Below are 19,848 nucleotides of genomic sequence, written 5' to 3'. Positions count from 1 at the left end.
TTTATCCAGCAAAACTTTCATTTAGAATGGAAGGACAGATAAAGTGCTTCTCAGATAAGGTCAAGTTCAAGGAGTTCATCATCACCAAGCCCTTATTATATGAAATGCTAAAGGGACTTATATAAGAAAAAGAAGATGAAAAATATGAACAGTGAAAGGACAGCAAACTCACAGTTATTAACAACCACACCTAAAACAAAAGCAAACCAAGAGGACAGCTAGATCAGGAGTGGAACCATAGAAATGAAGAACACATGGAGGGTTAGAAACAGGGGGGTGGGAGGGGGAGAAGGGGGGAGAAGGCACAGAAAATAGCATAGACGGTAGGTAGAAAATAGATAGGGGGAGGGCGAGAATAGTGAGGGAAATATAGAATCCAAAGAACTTGAGACACGTGGTTATAAACTAAGGGGGGCAGAATGGTGGGGGAGGGAGGGTGCGGGTGGAAGGGATTGAAGGGGGGAATAGAACAACTGTAATGGTATAATCAATAAAATATATTTAAAAAAATAAAATAAAAATAAAGTCGTTAAAAAATGTAAAAAAAATAAATAAATAAATTTATTTTCAATAGCTCCCACATCACTTCAAGTTAAGAAAGAGTTGTTTGGCAAAAAGAAGTAGGAGGTCTAGAGAACTAAATTCCATACCATGACATAGCAAATGGACTCACTTCACTTCTGGTCCAGAATTCTGATCGCTGAAAAAACCACATCCACCTTCAGAGTTCCCACCACGGGTAGTTTTGCAGTGGTTCCATTAGCACTCCACGGAGTCCTATTCTGAAGTCCAGACACCTCTTCAATTAAATTGAAGAGCAGAAGAGGCAAGTTGGAAACTGAATTCAAATGTTTGTTTCTTGTGGACTAGCAACAAGGAAGTGAAGGTGGATAAAAGAGAAACCACGTTGCCTTAGATCAGTTAATTAGTAACTCAAATATGCTAACATTAAACTAGATTCTTCTGCCTTCCAATGGCAATTTAAGAGGTAATTCATGTGCACCTGAGTAGCTGGACAGCTTCCTAAGTCCCTTGCTATAATTCAGAAAAACACACCACAGAAAACAAACTCATGAAGAGGGAAACCCTGAGAGCCTTCCAGGATCCTGCGCAGTATTTGAATCCCCAGCTGGAGTCCAGCGTGCTTTTACACTGGGGCGTGCTACCAAGAATACTAGGCTAGCAGCCTGACCATGTCGAGGTTCAAGTCCCAACTCAGTTGGGTGCACATTCCAGAGCCTCAGTTTCTTCCCAGGTAACCTGGCTCAAAAACACTGCAGATCTGAAACCAGTGCAGCACAAATTTCAATTTCCCAACACCATAGCAGAGCAGTTTTAAGAGCTCCAAAACTCCAGCTTCTGGCATAAGTTTAGAAATTTTCATTCAGCAACTGTCCCAAGTTGATTCTGCTCTCAAATTTGAAACACATTGCAGGAAGACACCATCTGGTTCTATCCAGCACCAAGTCTCTCAATACTATCTTAAGAAAATAAGTGAGAAAAGTTTATATAAGGTTAAACCAATACCTAGTCTTGGGATGCCAGAAAACACATTAAAATCAGGAAGGGTTCTCCTAGACCCACTGCATTTAGACAATTTATTAGTGAAGCGTGGGCTACTTTGATGTAGAAAAGCATTTGCAGAGGAGAACCTAAACACCACTCACTTCTAAACAAATAGCCAATAGAGTTTATAAACAAAGTCTTGAATGCTTTTCTGGAACCAGGCCTGAATTTATAACCTCCCAACCTCCTAATAGGAAATGGAGCTTCTCCACTCACCGAACAGCTGGTCAGAAACACTTCTACCTGTCTGTACTTTGGATGGAATGATGAATTTGGAAAGGAAATTACTCGATTTTTTTTTGTAAATTCAGTCTTGCAAGACCTGAGTAGCAAGACCACATGATATAATGGAGCTTAAAGGCAGACAGACCAGGGTTCAAATTCCTAGCCTATTTTATTTGAGCAAGAAACTAACCTTACCGAGTCTCTTCATTAACATGGGATAATAGTTTCTGCCTCTCTTGATTATTATATGAGTTTTAAAGTGACATAAAATAATGATTGGAATATATTAATGTTTGTTTCCTCCTTTTCATCCAGAACCCCTTGTACAAGATATTTCCTGGACGATAAATAACCAGAAAAACTGTTCCCCCTTGTATTAAATCCTAAGCACGCCAGAATCCCTCAGGCCAAAACAGATACTACAAGACTTTTTGCATTTATGCATGTGCTCCATATACATTCTCATGATTTATACATGCTTATTACAAATATATAATCAGAAGGTGTCCACTGCCAATCCCACTCGGTGACTAGGTTGAATTATGTAATATTGCTATGGGTGACCATTTTACATCTACAACCACAGTAATTTCATACAGTTGCAAATGCCAATGTGGGGCAAGAATTTCATATTTGCTCACCCCAGACTTACGGGGATCGTTAGAAATTGAAAACTCAGTATTTTCCTCCCAGTTCCGCCATTTATCAGCTGTACGACTTTGAAAATCATGTAGCAACCTTGGACCCCAGTTTCCTGATTTATATAAGAAACATAATATCTACCTTCCCATCTTTTTCTGTTCTGTAATTTTATGATAATAAAGAGGTACAGGCATGTAGTTGAGTGCATCCAAAATGCAGAGGGACTGAGAATGTTTTGGACTTTGCTATAAAAGTTTTCTTAGTCGTCCCTTCTGCATCCATCCTGCCCTCCTGCTTTGAAGCACAGAAGACAGAGACCTTGACGGTAACAACATAAAGCTGTGTAAACTTCTTCACGGGGTTCTGAAAATGCACTTCTCATTTGGCCCACCCTACCGCAGCAGTACTGGGTTTCTCCTTAAAGAAAAATGGTCACGGGTGTCAAAGAGATGTGAGTGAGTGTCCACTGAACTGTGTCTAAATGATTTGCCTTGTGAGGAAAGCCAGCCTTGAATGAGCCTCTGCGAGTGAGGAGAGAGAACACGCTTCCCAGGCAGTGGAGGCATTGTTCGAAGTAATGAGTTCTGCACCACTTGGTCCACAATTCACCGCTGAGTCTGATTTTCCTAGACAAAGAGCAATAACCAAATGGGGATGCTCTTCAGCAAGCTTCTCTGAGCGGATCAGTGTTGACTCATGAGGGGGCAAAGGAGGGAAGATTACAGTCTTCCTAACCTTCTATGTCTTGTGAATGACAAGTGGAAGTGTCTGTCAACCTTGGCCAATGTTAGGCCGGGCTTGGCATGGCTATAATGGATTTCTGTAAAGTCGAAAGTCACTGAGAATGCCTAGAAATGATTCCAGCTCAAAAATTAAAAGGTTTAAGTGCCCCATTGTAGTTTTTCTATCTATCATAATTTTATATCCCCCTCCCTTTCTTCTTCAGAGAAATAATAGTCATGATCCTTCGAGCATGCAGCCCAACACTGTTCTTAGAAGGCAGCGGCAGGAGGTTTATTATACCGTGAAACAGGGAGTCAGAACAAAGGGCTACTGAATCACTCACCTTATCTTCATCTAAGAAACCCAAGAATTACAGACTTCCTCTGTTCCTCTCAAACTCAAGCGTGGTGCTTGCCCAGACACTAGGTTTTAGGGCCCAGTCTGTAGTACAAAAATGTAAGAAAATAGGTGCACAGGATGCTTTTTACCATATACATAGATTCTCATCTAAAATGATCGAAATCAACGTTCAGGATATTTTTCTAATCAAAATTTAAGCATTTGTTTCTGAATAAGGAAGTCTGATCACTCAGCACTGAATAAACTGTTCTTCTTAAGATGAGCATAGTAGTTATCTTTACCCAGAAAACGTGAAAAGCATTAGTATTATTTCAGAACTCACAGCTCTTAGTTTACTAAGAGTGGGAATCTGGATTTATTTATCTTGCCTTCCATGTAATTAGTTTTCAATAAATATTTGTTGACTAAGTGAATAAATTAAGTAGAAAACATTTAATTAAGAGTTTTCCCACTACAGTGTGACACCTTAACATGACATACCTTTATAATATTCTTTTTTCATAATTTTATCCTTATAATTATTTAGAAGACTGATATGAAGAAGAAATTTAACTGCTGTGGATAATGTGGGAAAATGTAAAAAACAGAAGCAATGACTTCCACAGCTTCTATGAAGACTCTGGGGCGGCTATAAATCCTGGCTCTGCCCATCAACCCTCAGTCCCTTTGTCTCCATCCCCACTGCTCCCCGCACTCTGCTCCCCTCCCCCACTCCCAGGATCATTATCCCACGATCCTCTAAACTGCAGTTTACCTCCCGGAACCAGCAGAAACACATGTCACTGAGAACTGGGAAATTGGAGCCAGTTACAGGACACCAAAGAGGGTCACAAAGTATGTGAACCTGAAAATTGGGAGTTTTTCTTCTTTTTTTAATTATGAGAAAAGGGGGAAAACTTAATAAAACATTTTTAGCATTTAATCTAAATAAACTGCATAATGTATAGGCATTTATAATGAGGGGGATGGGAGAAATAACTAATATATTATTTGCTAATCATCTGAAATTAACATGATGACTTCATTTGATGATCGTGGAAGGATATTGTCTGATCATTTCTATGAGTAATAAATTTGAAAACAAATTATTGAAAAATAGGATACAGCAAGACAGTGCTCATATATTACTTCATCTAAGGTATTTTTATGCCACACTTTTTCCTAAGAAGAGTAACTCCATTTTACATTAATTCTAACCAATGTTTACTTAATATAAGCAACGAGGTTTGTGAATTATGTTGCCAAATATTGAAGCAACCTAAGAAAAATGAGCAATGAGGAACTACACCTCCTTCTAGCTACCCCTTGCCAAATGCTAACCTGCTTGTAAACAAATGAGATTTTTAAAAAGGGGATGGAGATGTCAAAACACCATTTTAAGAAAGTAAAAATAACTCTCTTAACAGAAATCTTGAGAAATTTAACTGGGTTGTTCAAGGCTTCCTGAAGCATTCCCTATAGAAAATGTATAATATTAAACCCAGAAATGACCAAAACGCCAGAGCAATTGGAAAAACAATCACCTCCCCTGAGACAGCCTTTGTTTCTTTTTGGTGGCATTTGACTTTGGTCCATTTTGGAGCGAATCTCATCCTCAGAAACAAACCAGGGGACACAGGTGCCTTGGGTTGTACGGGCCCCGCCCTCCACCCGGAGGAAAAGGAGGAGCAGATCGGTCCCCTTAATTCTCAAGAGCAAGCACCTGAGCAATTTTTTTTGAAATACCTAACCAGGAAGTAAATATATTTTATTTGCCTTCACTTTCATGGGCAACAAGAGGGAGGGGCGAGGGGAATCTCAATTACTGCCCCAATTAGCAATTTCTCATCATTTTCTTCCGTCTAAGATCAAAATGATAAATGTCTGCAAGCCGGAGGGGGCTGGTTCTTATTTTTCAATTTAGTTGGTTATTATTTTTGAATTCCTAAGGTCAAAATGAGATCATAAACCGATTCCACGTTATAAACAAAGAACAAGCCCCGGAGAGCAGCAGCGAGCGCTTCACCGAAGATCTACGTAGAGCAGGACTTGGGGTGCTCAGGGTGGCGTCGCGGACTCGCGGCCCCGTAGCCATGGGAACTCCGCGCAGGCGCAGAGCGCTGCCGCCCGCGGGGCCGGGGGGGGGGGGGGGGGGGGGGGGGGGGGGGGGGGGCGGGGGGGGGCGCAGGNCCCCCCCCCCCCCCCCCGGGTTCCGCGCTGCTCCGCTGCCCCAGGCTTATTCCGGGAAAAGGCTATGGAGTAAATCCTCCTCCCACCGAGAGCACCTGGTCTTCTCCTACAGGGTCCTGCTCGAGGTCGCCCAGCGCAGGAAGAACCCTGAGACTCCCGAGTGCAATGGACACCGCGCTGCCTTTCCTGGGCAACATGAACTCGCTCTCTCCACGGGGTGCGGGGGTCAGAAACTGGTCCCCAGATCCGCGTGGGGGCGGGGGCAGAGGGGTGATGCGTCCAGCACGAATGCTTTACCTTCCACCCGGCAAAACCCACCACCCACCACCACAAGAGACCCAAGAATTAAGTTCTGGGGCAGCTCACACTCTCCATCCTTCTGAATTACAGGACAGGACCCCACAACCAGCCCCTCTACACAGAGGCTTGCGGGACCCCACGCACAGCACTCACACGGTCCTAAAGAACGTTTCCCTGCCTGGACTGCAGAGAGAGGAACGAGGGCCACCTGCTCACTTGCACACCTGGACTGCCGGACCAGTCTCCCTTTTCTTTCTCGTGCCCCCTCGTGCCCCCTCGTTCCCCCCCAAAGCACTGACCTGCTCAACTTTGAGTGTTCGGCAGAGGAAGGAGTCCTCGCCGGCTCCAAAGTGCGCGGGTGATGAGTTATTGGCTTCTGTGACTCCAACTCCAAAAACCCTGTCAAGGGTCAGAAAAGCTCCCCCCGCCAAAGGGCACTTCTCCCCACCAACCAGGAGAACCGCCCCCTCTCCCAAGACAGGCTGGGAAGAGCGGGCACCGAGGCTGCACAACCTGCTTTCTCATTCAAATCCTCACGCTCACCCTGCAGCCCCCTCCCTCCTAGCCCCGTAGCTCCCTCGGAAATCAGGAACTGGAGCTGGCGAGAATGGACTGGAGCTCCTGCCGCCTTCCGTCTGGGTGCAGGGAGCCGAGAGTTGGACCTTGACCCCTAAGCCTGCACCCCTTTGCGGGGATCCCCAGCAGGCAAGGGCCAGAAGCACTGGAAATAGTCTATCTATAGCCCCCCCTCCCCCACCTCAAGTTTCAACGATTCCCCAACCCGTTGGTGCTCAGTTGGGGGATGTGTCCCGGACAGCCTCAGTGGTGACGGAGTAGAGTTGGGCTAAACGAAGTTGGAGATGAGGGTGCAGGGACTGAGAACTTTGTGCAATTTGCACCGAAGTAAAAAGTGTCAGGACCACATCGTAAAGAAAATCCCGGACTGTCCATCTTATCGTCCTTCACGTTTGTGTTTTGCTTTGTTTTACCATTCTAAGAAATATAGCATCAATTCTGCCCTTGCATCCAAGATCTGCTTTGAGTAAAGTGCAGCTAAGACTGAAGAAGAGGGAGTGTATGTAACATTTTCTATTTGCCTCCTCCGTCTCTTCTTCCAGATGCTTCTCTTAAGTGTTATCGGGCCAATTATTCAATCAGATCGATTTCGTGGCTGGCGGACCCAAACAGCCAACAGTTAGAGCCCGGAGGTGGCAGAGGGAAGCTCGTACACAGTAGGCACTCAGAGGGTGGTGAAACGGTGAAGTCTACTGAGCGCACTTCGGTGGTGAGCGAGCAGGTTGCTGCGGCTGCTGGAACGCGGACAACCCGCTGGCCTCCAAAGCCACGAGGAGATCCGGCGTCGGCATTCCAGGATTTGCATTTATCAGTATTCATTTGACCTGCCCTATTGTTAGTTCAAAGCCTGCCTGGGAGGGTCTGGGAGACACTGCTCCTCACCTTCAGTTGAAAATTCTCCACCAATAAGAAGGCTCTAGAAGAGCTGACAACATGGGGTTGGCAGGGATTTTCTGGGCTTAGTGACAACATAAACTAAAGTCATTTTCTTTTTCATGCGTGAATTTGCTCAGGAAGTTCCAAATGAGTGCCAAAGCATGCAGAGCCGGGGCTGGCTGCCCGTCCACTTTGACGGACACTTGGGGGTGGAGGATAGCACCGTGACTTCTCAGCACTAGATCTAGGGTTTCACCTTTTCATCCCACTTAGCCGATACCATAGAAACAACCCATTTGTATTATTCAATTCAACGGAGGCAATTACAATGTCAGAGCAAAGCACTATGGGCAAGAAGAAACTTTATCCTGAAAGCAGTTCTGGACTCTCAGAAAAAAAGAAAAGCCGCCAGAACAGTGGCTTGAACTTCTTCCTGCCAGGGTACCAAGGAGCAATCAGTTTGGAAACAGACACAGAAGGTCTCTGGGCTCCATAGAAAGAAGCTTCCCTAAATTTATTGTTTTCAATGTACCCATACAAATTCCCGATTCATCAGAAATTAAACAGATAATGTGTGAATCATACTTAAAGCTTGGTCCTCAGTGTTTAGGGCATAGGAGTAAGCCCATAAATCTTTTAATGTAACTTTCCCCCCTGCATCTTCTTTTTATACCATTAGTCCGGGGAAAAACAACTAAAACTAAGAAAATGATGTTACATTGCTGACTTTTTGGGAGCAGGATAGAATAATTTTTCCCTGCCGTGACACCCAGGAGAAATAATAACAAAGGGATTAGACAGTGGATAGAAAGCAGCCTAAGTCACACAAGCCCCTCCATGGTTACCAAGAAGTCAATAGAAAAGCAAAACAAATACTACCCTCTTACTCCACTGGTTACAGGGGAACTGGAAGAAATGGGATCCCAGTTAACACTTCTTTGATTTGTATGTCCTATATGGTACTTTTGAATGGTCAGGGAAGCCATAACCTTTTAATAAGGATTTTCGAATGTAAGGGACTCCTGCTACTAGTTCAATTCAAGATTGAACCCAGCCCTGATGAAAAGCCTGGGGTTGAATGCGGCTTCCCGGTACATGAGGACCTCCGCCCTCACAGTGAGCCGGAGAGAGCCCTTCACAGGGGTCCTGTGACTTAACCCTCTCCCAGCAGTAAAGAGGGCTGTGAAAGCACCGATTTTTCTTACATGCCATTGACTGGTGAAAGACATCCTTCCCAACCCCCCACTCTCCTCTTGCTTCCAGAGCGATGACTCTCATTAATTATACTGGCACAGCACTGCCTGGCCTCCCTTCTAAATAGCTGCCGGATTTCTGCGTATCACCTCTGCCTTGATACAGAACTCGTGCTGACACCAGGATCACAGAAAATCCTGTAAAAGCTGCCCGAGACGCAGCAAGGTGATTGATGTACCCTGTGGTGGGGCCCACTGTGCTGTGTATGGTAAGGGGCGTCTTAGAAAGCTGTACTAACAATCTGTGTCAGAAGTAGGTTTTCCTAGATATAGAAAATGGTGCTTTCCCCCGATGTTCATAGCAGCACAATTTATGACAGCCAAGAGTTGGAAGCAACCTAGATGCCCATCAGTAAATGACTGGATCAAAAAGCTATGGTACATTTACACAATAGAATTCTATGCCTCAGAAAGGAAGAAAGAACTCCTACCCTTTGCAGCATCATGGATGGAACTGGAAAGCATTATGCTGAGCGAAATAAGCCAGGCAGTGAAAGACAAATACCATATGATATCACCGTTAACAGGAATCTAAACAACAAAACAAACAAGCAAGCAAAATATGACCAATGACACTCAAATATGGAACAGGCTGACAGGGTCCAGAGGGGAGAGAATCATGGGGAAAAGGGGATGGACTCACATGAACAAGTATAAAGGACACATGGACAATAACTAAGGTGGAGGGTGGAAATGGGAGGGAGGTGGGGAGCAGGGGGGTGCAGGGCTGGGAATATAAGACATAAAACTGTACTTGAACAAGAATTAAATAAAAATTAAAATTAAAAAAAGAAAAAATGGTGTTTTGATTGCAAAAATAGCCATAGTTAAGAGAGTCAAATTTAACCATGCAGCAAGAGAGTGAAGATGAATATTATCCCCATTTCAATCAATACATAAAAACCTCAAGAGGACTCTCAAAGAGTTTAATTCTCATCCAAATGGAGGTACCCCTTTTTCAACACATATTTGTTGAGGACCAGCGCTGTACCAGGCACTGCTCTAGATTACGTCTGAGCCGGACTATAGCTAGTACTGAAGTACAAAGCAGCAGCTGTCCTTAAGGCCTTACTCCCCATATTGGTCAAGACTTTTGGGTACAAATAAGGAAAGAAGACCCAAATCAAAGTAGCTTCCAAAGGAAAAGCCAATGTACTAACTCTCACCTTAACAGAGGTGCTTCAGGAATGATGGAATCTAGGAGTTCAGAATCATTATTTCTCTCTCACACTCATTCTCATTTTTTGCTTCTATTCTTTCTCTCCCTGCTTTTCTCAATGTTTTAATCTTTTTCTCTCCTATTACACATGTGCATCCTCTATAGGCTGGTGGGGGTGGGGAAAGCAGTACCAGGGACCGTGCTAGGCTTCAATCATCTCAGCTAGTGATCCCAGGGGAAAGAGAGGTCGTCTTGCTTTTACCATCTGCAAATAAGGTTGTAGGAGAGGATTCTAAGTGACCTGGTTCAGGTCATGTGTCCATCCATAGATCTATTAATGTGGTCAGCAACAAGTAGAGTATTTGTGCGTCCAGTCCCTGATGACACAGCCACCCCTATAGCCAGGGAGGTGAGACGGTAGGGCAAGCAGCCCCACCAGAACTCCAAGGAGGTAACATAGAGAGAGGCTCTTTTCCTTCCTGGGCAGTTAGGAAGGGATTCCTGCAGATAAAACGAGCAGGTGTTCCCTACAGTGTACCCTCCTGAGTCAGCCACCTAAGAAAGACATAAACACCTTTGTACGGATTCATATGTATATAACAGAGATTTTTTTTCCAATGAGAAACTTCCTGAGTTCATCAGCAAAGACTGGGGGATGGGGGAGTAGGGGGCGGACCCTTGTAAGTGCCACCAATTTTTCCTTGCGAAGCTGGAGAGTTGTTTTGTTTTGTGTTTTGTGTTCATGAAAATTTTTGTACGCACACAAAAGATGAATCATAATGAAGCACTATATACTAGTCACTAGTTCCAAAAATTATTAATAGTTTGGCACTCATGTATTCAGAAATGTGGAGAACTCACTGAAATACTTAAATTCATTTTTAAATTAACACATTGTTGCAGGGCTATAATCTTGGTTAATGAAACAAATGCAGCCTCCAGAGTAACTAAATTAACTAAGACCAACATACCTGAAGCTCCTAGTACAAACTGACTGAGCTCTCAAAATAATTATTTGTACTGGCAACCTATTTAAAGCTTATAAATACTAACAAACTCTACACACTGAAATGTATTTGACCTATGGAAGAAAAAACATTTAAGGTTAAATCTCTTACCAATGGACAATAACATTTTTCCATGATCCATTTTTAAATGTGCTATTCATATTTTTTCCATAGCAAGCCTACATAAATGTTGCAAGGAAATGCACTTTTTCACCTTACAAATAAGGAGACAATATAGGTTAACTTGTTTGTCAAGATCAGGAATGAGTTTGGACTAGGAGTCATTTACACCTTACTTTAAAACTGTGGCAAAATAATTCATCCTGTGAATGTCAGACAGAGATAAGGGGCAGTGTTGTGCCTGCCTAGGCCTGAGTTCTTCAACTCAACTAAGGTTTTCCTACACCCCAGTTATGCTTTTCAAGAGATTTTCAGTTCCCAGCACAGAATGAATACTTTTTAAAAGGCAGAAGATACGCTCAAGTGAAATTTTCCCACTTTCCATTCTCCCCCAACTTGTTTCATTCTTTTTTTCTCCTGGGGGTTTGGAGAGCTGGGCAAGAAGTATTTTAGAGAAAACAACAGTGCCAGAGGACAGAGCCCCTTCTCCTTCTCCCTAAGAGCCTCACGGAAGAGCTCTGAGAGGCTCCTTTCCAAAGAGACCTCCCACAGAGCCAGTGTCTACAGCTTTCAGGATGGTCAGAGCCTGCTGGGCAGGACAGACCTGTAACTGAAGTCCTTGCTTCAAAATTAAAATTATGAAGTGACATATTTCCATTATAAAGTGTACTTGATTCCCCTTCCCATACTACCATTAAGAAGTCCTGCAGGATTCTGTAATATAATTAAAAGAGAAACATATCTTCATAACCTGTCAAATTGCAGACCAGTCATCTAATACAGCAATCATTTCTGTAGACATTGAACAAAATTTTGGATGAATGAGCAAGTTGTATCACAGAGACAAAATAAAGAAAGAAACTGATAAGACAGGATGTAACTCCCAAAGCTTTGAAAGCTGGGGGAGGGGAGTGGTGGGGTACTGATGGATAACAGGCAGGCATTTACACCACAAGAAAAATTCTTCTGTTTCCTTACTATTCCTTACTATTTGCGATCCCGATGGGGTATATACTCTCCATTACTAACACCTGTTTAGTGTAGTCATTAACTAAATCTGGTTTAGTAATTAACCCGACAACAAATGGTTAGGTTTTTCCACACATAGTAAAAGGAAAAACTGCATTTTAAAAAGAGCATGTTGGTTTTTGTGTCATTTACTTACATATTTAAACTAAGTGTGCACTTAGGGGGCTTGATTTTTCCAAAGTAAATAGCGTTTTACAAGTTGACAATTTAAAAAAATGTTCTTTCAGACCATTTAAGGCAAATTAATCTTCATGGTGTAGGATCATAGGATGTATCAGCAAATATAATTTCCAAAAAAGCAAGAAACTGGACTGAATGTTGTAGAGGGAGCAGAAATGATCCAAAATTTAACAAGGTATGGTTTAAAGGTATGGACCAAGTTATGGTCCAAGGTATGGACCCACTCACTGTGCCTTGAGAAGAGGGAAGACAAGTAGATAAGTAAGTGACAAGTGCTAAAATAAATGTTTGCAGTTTGTGGAAGAACAGGAGAGGGCGCTATTACTCAATTTCATTACTAAATTACCTACAAGCTGTGTTTTGATAACCAAAATAAAACAGAAAATAAAAGCAATGATCCCAATAGCTCCATTTTTACAAAAACTTCATTACTGTCCAAATTACTCATCCTTATTTCAGTTACAGAAATCTATTCATTGAGTTTCTTCAAAAGTGTGCTACAAAAGGTCTTCTATAGTGACAGATGTATTTTTATACTGCAAGTCAGTACACACACTCAAATATATTTATAACACAAAAACGCTCGCTTCAGCAGCACATATTCTAAAATTGGAAAGATATAGAAAAGATACAGATATCTTTTCTGTATACAGAAAGATACAGATTGGCATGGCCTCTGCATGAGGATGACAGCACATTTGTGAAGTGTTCCAAATTTTTAAAAAAGAAAAAAAAAATTAACAGAACAACAGCTATGTGCAACTCAGTCTGATACATTTTATTCTGTTATGTTTCCTTTTTCATTGCTGGTGACAGCCCATTAAATTGATTTCCCATCTCACTAATAGTTCAGGGCCTACAGTTGAAAAACACTGCTCCAGGGTGTCCTTTAAAAATATAGAACAAGCAAACCATCTTGCGCATAATGATCAGAACAGAAACGAGCGTGCTCAGCAGGACCCCAACTGCACACCTTTCCCTGGTGAGGTGATAGATCTCAAAGCCATACAGGATTGAATCTCTGAAAGAAAAAAAGGGCCTGTGATTGCTCAACACTTTGGCCATGAACCCACATCAACAAACAGGGGGTTCTAAAGTCCAGCCCTCAAAGGGTAGACCTCCCCCGACATGCCTACTGTCCAAGAGGCTCTGGGGCATAGCGCAGATGAGGACAGTTCATTTTCCGGACAGCAGAACGGGGCACCCAGACCGACTGACCAGGAAATTCACACACTGCCAGCACTGGGAATCATTATTGCTGTCCAGAGGGCTAAGACATATGCTATGAACTTCTGAGACATCCTATTTTCCCTGAATATTATATATTATGCATACTGACATTTGGCCTTAGGCTTCCAGGTCATGAGGAACTACTGCTGGACCCGACCGAAAGGAATTCCTATCACTCAGAGATCCCAAACCAGGGCATGGACTTACTTTCTCTATGAGCCTCACCTTCTTTCCTAAATACTGGACCCTAGAAGTATCAGTATCTCAATCTAATGCCATTTCATCAAAGGTTGCAAAACTTCCAAAAATCTAGACAGTTAATGGCATCATCCTGTTTTCCATCACCATTTTTTTAATATTTTAGTATTTGTTTGATACTTTCATGTAATTTGAATGGAAGTAAACAGGCTCGATGGTCATCTCCATATAGTATAGTTGACTCACAATTAAGCTTTTTTCCGATATCACTTATAAATTTCCATTCTTAATGTTTTAATATTTAACATGAGGTTTTTTTTTCTTCAGTCTTTTCCTAAATTTGCATTACTTGCTTCCTGTGATTTGCCTTCATTGAAATCGCAGCTTTTGGAAACAGCATTAGAAAAGCTCCAAACCACGAATGGGGTTCAGGACATGCGACCCCCCAAACCCAGCACCTGGGCAGGTTTCGTATTTACAGCTGAAGGAGTCTGAGAAAATGGCCAGAGCAGAAGAGTCGCTGGACTTCCTGCTTCGCTTGCTTTCTTCCCCGAAACAGGGCCTAAAACCTTCCTGTAAGAAGTACCCTCCCTATGGCTGGAGGCAAGGAGCCCCCTGACCTCCAACAGCAGAGGGACGCCAAGAGGAATCCGAACGAACAGGTCTTGCTAAGTTCCCTCCGGGCCAGTGCACTTGCCTCACACTCCTTACCCTGCCATATTCCTCCGGGACTGGGCCTCGTCATCAAACCCAGCACAAAATACTCAGGTCTGTTTCTTTGGGTCATTGTTTCCTTGTGAAGTCTCCCATGTCCCATAAAACCAATTAAATAAATATGTATGCTTATCCTTTTGTTAATCTGTCTTCGTCGGTTTAATTTTCAGACCCAGACAGGGACCCCAGGAAGGTGGAGGGAAACTTCTCCCCACACCACAAAGCCAGCCCGGGACCCCCATCTCCATCCGGGCCATCCCTGCAGCAGCTGCTGTTCCTCCATGTGCGTGTCTGCCAGTGGTGGCTTAAGCAAGAATGACTGTCGGTGCCTCAGACTTCTGAAATGCTGCTGAGTCTTGGCTTTGTGAAGCACGTTGTCTGTTCATGAAAGGCCACTGTCTCTAAATCGGCACCATATACAGCCACTGGATTTGGGTCGGACTGTGTCAACAATGTGCCTGTGGACAGCACACGGAGTTCCATTACCCCGGGACAACTCATACCTCAGAGATGCAAACTTCACCTCGATGAGGAACCTTGATGCTGGGACATCCAGAAAAGGATGAAACCCTGGGCCCAGTATTATCTGCCTGTCTCAGATACAGTTAATTCTTCTAAAGCAGGTTTTACAAGTGTTCCAGGATGGTGTGAAGTACTGAGCCCTACACGAACCACTATACATCTTTAGCCCACTCATAATTACCACAGAGAGCAGGAATAATGGGAGAGATGATAGTACAATTGTTGAAATTAATGACCCTAATATTTCTTCAAGTCAAGTTTTTAAAAGATGACATTTTAGGCAGCAGAAACTCCAAGCTTTCCCAGTGGTTGGAAAGGTAAGCCGATGAGAAGGTTTCACAACTGAGGACTTCCAGCCAAGATGGAGGCGTAGGTAGACACACTGCGCCTCCTTGCACAACCAAAATAAGGACAACAAAAATTTAGAAACAAGAAAACAACCAGTACTGACAGAAAATTGAACTGTTTGGAAGTCTGACAACCAAGGAGGTAAAGAAGAAACATTCATCCAGACCGGTAGGAGGAGCAGAGCCGGGCGGCCGGGTGGAGAGTACTCACAGCAAAGAGGGGGCCGGTGGACTCTGGTGCAGGGTGGCAGCCGGTGGACCCAGTGAGGTGGTGGATCGTGGAGGGGCGCAGTGTGCAAGGAGGCTGGTGGACTGGGTGGTCCCACATTCGTGCGCAGATAAACAAGGAGAAACTGGAGAGCGAGACAGACCGCACAACCCAGGGCTCCAGCGCCAGGAAATAAAGCCTCAAAACACAGATTGAAAACACCTGTTGGGGTAGAGATGCTGGGAGAAACCCCCAGCCTCACAGGACAGTTTGTTGGAGAGACCCACAGGGTCCTAAAACATACACAAGCCCACCCATGCAAGAATCAGCACCAGAAGGGCCCAATTTGCTTGGGGGAAGCGGTGGAAGTTACTGAAATCGGGCAGTGAGCATAGCAAGCACCATTGTTCCCTCTGGGCCCCCTCCCCCACAACCCAGCTACTGGGTTGCCCTGCCCTGGTGAACACCTAAGGCTCTGCCCTCACTACATAACAGGTACGTGAAGACAAAAAAGGGGGGGGACCTGAATGAAAGAACAGATCAAAGCTCCAGAAAAAAATACAACCAAGTGGCAAAGAGATAGCCAACTTATCAGATGCATAATTTAAAACACTGGTGATCAGGATGCTCACAGAATTGGTTGAATTTGGTTGCAAATTAGATGAAAAAATGAAGGCTACACTAAGTGAAATAAAGGAAAATGTACAGGGAACCAATAATGATGGGAAGGAAACTGGGACTCAAATCAATGGAGTGGACCAGAAGGAAAAAAGAAACAGCCAATCAGAAAAGAATGAAGAAACAAGCATTCAAAAAATGAGGAGAGACTTAGGAACCTCCAGGACATCTTTAAACATTCCAACATCTGAATCATAGGAGTACCAGAAGGAGAAGAGGAAGAGCAAGAAATTGAACACTTATTTGAACAAATAATGAAGGAGAACTTCCCCAATCTGGCAAAGGAAATAGACTTCCAGGAAGTCCAAGAAACTCAGAGTCCCAAAGAAGTTGGACCCAAGAGAAAAACACCAAGGTACATCATAATTACATTACCCAAGATTAAAATGAAGGAGAGAATCTTTAAAAGCAACAAGAGATAAGGGGACAGTCACCTACAGAGGACTTCCCATCAAACTGTCAGCTGATTCCTGAAAAGAGACCTTACAGGCAAGAAGGGGCTGGAAAGAAATATTCAAAGTCATGAAAAGCAAGGATCTACATCCAAGATTACTCTACCCAGCAAAGTTATCATTTAGAATGAAAGGGCAGATAAAGTGCTTCCCAGATAAGGTCAAGTTAAAGGATTTCATCATCACCAAGCCTTTATTATATGAAATGTTAAAGGGAGTTATCTAAGAAAAAGAAGATAAAAAATACGTACAGTAAAATGACAGCAAACTCACCATTATTAACAACCACACCTAAAACAAAAACAAACTAAACAAACAACCAGAACAGGAATAGAACCACAGAAACGGAGACTACATGGAGGGTTAACAACAGGGGAGGAAGAGGAGAGAGGGAGAAAAGGTACAGAGAATAAGTAGCATAGATGGTAGGTGGAAAATAGACAAGGGGAGTGTAAGAATGGTATGGGAAATGTTGAAGCTAAAGAACTTACAAGTATGACACATGAACTAAAGCAGGGAAATGTGGGTGGGAGAGGGTGTATAGAGTGGAGGGGAGTGAAGGGAGAAATGGGACAACTGTAATAGCATATTCAATACATTTTTTTAAAAAAGGTTTCACAACCAAGAGACAAAAGCGGTCCTGGAGTAAGGAGGGGTGTGTGGAGCGGCAAACATCCCTTCCCTCTCCCGCTCACACAGGGAGGAGGTGGGTTTGACGTTAGCACTTCACTGCCCTTTCTGCAAGACCCAGGATGTCATACATCCTGTTTTCACTAGGTTGGGAAACAGTGCTTATCTCTTTTGACATTTGCTAAACTCCTGGACCTGCCAGCACCTCACATCCCTGAGACAGGAAGAAAGAAGCATAACAAAAAAGGAAAGAAAGAGAGAGGAAGCACGTGGTGGACAGCCTACATCCCCATGACGTAGTACACTTAGTATAAAAATACATGACATTCCTTTAAGTTGAACTAACACCATGGGAAGCGACAGGGCCGAAACAGACTTGCTAATCCATTCCTCCTCCCAACACACACACCCGTGAATGGAGCGATTAAGTCCAGTCACTTTCCAAAAGCAAACTCAGTGCCCTTGCCGTCCCAGAGGGTAGGGATCCAGAAATAAAAGCCCACAGACCAGACTGCCTTGAGGGTTAAGTAGGTGAGGAGAGAAAGTGGTCAGAGTCTCTGAAGACAGAGGACCCCTAGAGAGTACTCGTGGAACAACTGTGACCAAATGTGTCAGAGAGGAGCCAGCATCGAGACACCTGTCTCATGGATGGAACCAACAGAAACATCAATACAGCAAACAGCAAATTGTAAGGAGACTTGGACTTGAGGGGAGACTTTTCCCCTCTCTGGATGTTGCTAGAATATGCTTTTGGCTGCCCAACCACAACTGTGCCAGATCATATGTCTGGATGTAGTTTTCACTCCCAAGTTTTGTCCATCCTTACTTAGGATAAAGGGTGTTGCTGTCAACATCTCCAACGTAAGAAGTATGATTGGGAAACAAACAAACAAACAAATAAATAAATAAAGCCTGAAAAAGGAAATGTGGATCTAGAAGAAAAAAGATTGATAAGGGTCCTAAAAACCCAATCCTGCCCTGACTGGGGTAGCTCAGTGGATTGAGCACAAGCCTGCGAACCAGAGGATCGAGGTTCCATTCCCAGTCAGGGCACATGCCTGGGTTGCAAGCCAACTCCCAGCAGGGGACAAACGAAAGGCAACCATGCATTGATGTTTCTCTCCCTCTCTCCTTCCCCGCTAAAGATAAATAACTAAATCTTTTTTAAAAATCCAATCCTTTAGAAAATTAAGAACTAAATTCATTTGATAAATGTATATTTAAAAAGTAAAAGGGTCTAGACACGCAAATGCCAAGGGGAAAAGATGGTCATGGGTCCTATTTTGAAGACAGGAGGAAGACCAAGAAGTCGTAAATTTGAACAAGGAAAAGAACCTGGACTACGGTCGGGAAATTCAGCCTCAGAGGGATTTTCCCACTTTTCCAAACAGCCCAGTTAGAAACATCTCCAAGGACAAAGACCTCACCTCTCCACAATTACCGAGAACACTCTGCCCTCGGGCCATCGAACAAGCTCATCCACAATAGACACCAGAGAGAAAAACAGAAAAGCAGAGGTTGTTGGCCCGGATGAGAGCTGCTGGCCAATGGGGTTCATCCTAACCCTCAAGGAGGTATTAACACCGCTGCTCTTTAAGTGGAGAGCAAGAATATTCAGCACACAGCGACTGCACATAACAGAAGTCCTGCTGATCTATTTTTCTCGTCCGCCTTGTCCATAAAATCAGAGTTCCCTACTGTAGCATCAAGGGAAAGGTTAGACTGGACCATTCTAGTCCACAGAAAGACCTGCACCAGCCTCACCTTCACCTGCCTTAACTGGAAAGACAATTGTCCACTGGGTGAGCTGGTAAAGGTCATCAAAACTAATTATAGTGAGAACCAGGAGGAGATCTGACATCACTGGGAGGCAAACTAGAAATGCGAATGGCTCAAGAGGTTGCTACAAAACTAGTTTAAAATATTTATTTCAGCCTTGGCTGCTGTGGCTCAATGGATTGAGCGCTGGCTTGCGAACCAAAGGGTCACTGGTTCAATTCCTAGTCAGGGCACATGCCTGGGTTGCAGGCCAGGTCCCCAGTAGGAGAGGTACACACGAGGCAACCACACATTGATGTTTCTCTCCCTCTCTTTCTCCCTCCCTTCCCCTCTAAAAGTAAATAAATAAATATTTATTTCAGTGTAACTAAAAATAAAACATCCCCTAAAAGGCCCAGGTTATAGAGTCTAGCATGTAAGAGTGAAATGCTTGTGATCTCTCTGACTCTATCTTAATTCTAGCCTTCATTTCTCCCATGGCCTTCATGAAAATAGTTCCTGTATATAATTACAGATAAGCTAGTTATTAGAGGCATTCACTTCAGACTTGAGCTTCTGGCAAAAATTTGCAGGAGCCTCAAGACCAGATTCAGATCAGCTGGATCAGAGACCAGGGAACAAGATTTAGAGATTTCGCCCTCTTCCTTGGGCCCTCTGTTGCGGTCTAGGTATCACACACCTCTTACCTGGCCTGCTCTCCCTTCCCATCACAGAAAAAAAAGCCTGAATTCTGGGCTCTCGTGGATTTGCGGAAGCTTTAAGGCCCCATCTTCACAAGCTGGCACTTTCTCCATCAGTAAACATTTCCTACTCCAAGCTGACATTTTCAATGCTGGCCTTTTGAAGCATCAAGCGCATGAACTTTGAATCCACAACATAACCTCTTACCCTCCCCAAAGGTGATG

General features: G+C 43.6%; 1 protein-coding gene and 1 pseudogene across 5 annotated transcripts in view; one reads left to right on the top strand and one right to left on the bottom strand.

Moving 5' to 3' along the window:
• Positions 1 to 6,509, bottom strand: part of PLCH1 (phospholipase C eta 1) — a 180,383-nt gene extending 173,874 nt beyond the window's left edge. For all 5 annotated transcript variants that reach the window (XM_037046691.1, XM_037046684.1, XM_037046685.1 and 2 more), the window contains exon 1: positions 6,285 to 6,509. The gene's annotated coding sequence lies outside the window, so the exon portion shown is untranslated. The remainder of the gene's footprint in view (positions 1 to 6,284) is intronic.
• A 6,259-nt stretch (positions 6,510 to 12,768) lies between these two features.
• Positions 12,769 to 12,905, top strand: LOC118987536 (uncharacterized; annotated as a pseudogene).
• Positions 12,906 to 19,848: the final 6,943 nt, after the last annotated feature.

Source organism: Sturnira hondurensis, unplaced genomic scaffold (genome assembly GCF_014824575.4).
Source record: "Sturnira hondurensis isolate 20B ecotype Veracruz unplaced genomic scaffold, ASM1482457v3 Scaffold0005279, whole genome shotgun sequence".
Classification (NCBI taxonomy): domain Eukaryota; kingdom Metazoa; phylum Chordata; class Mammalia; order Chiroptera; family Phyllostomidae; genus Sturnira; species Sturnira hondurensis.
This window is presented reverse-complemented; position numbering and strand designations above follow the sequence as displayed.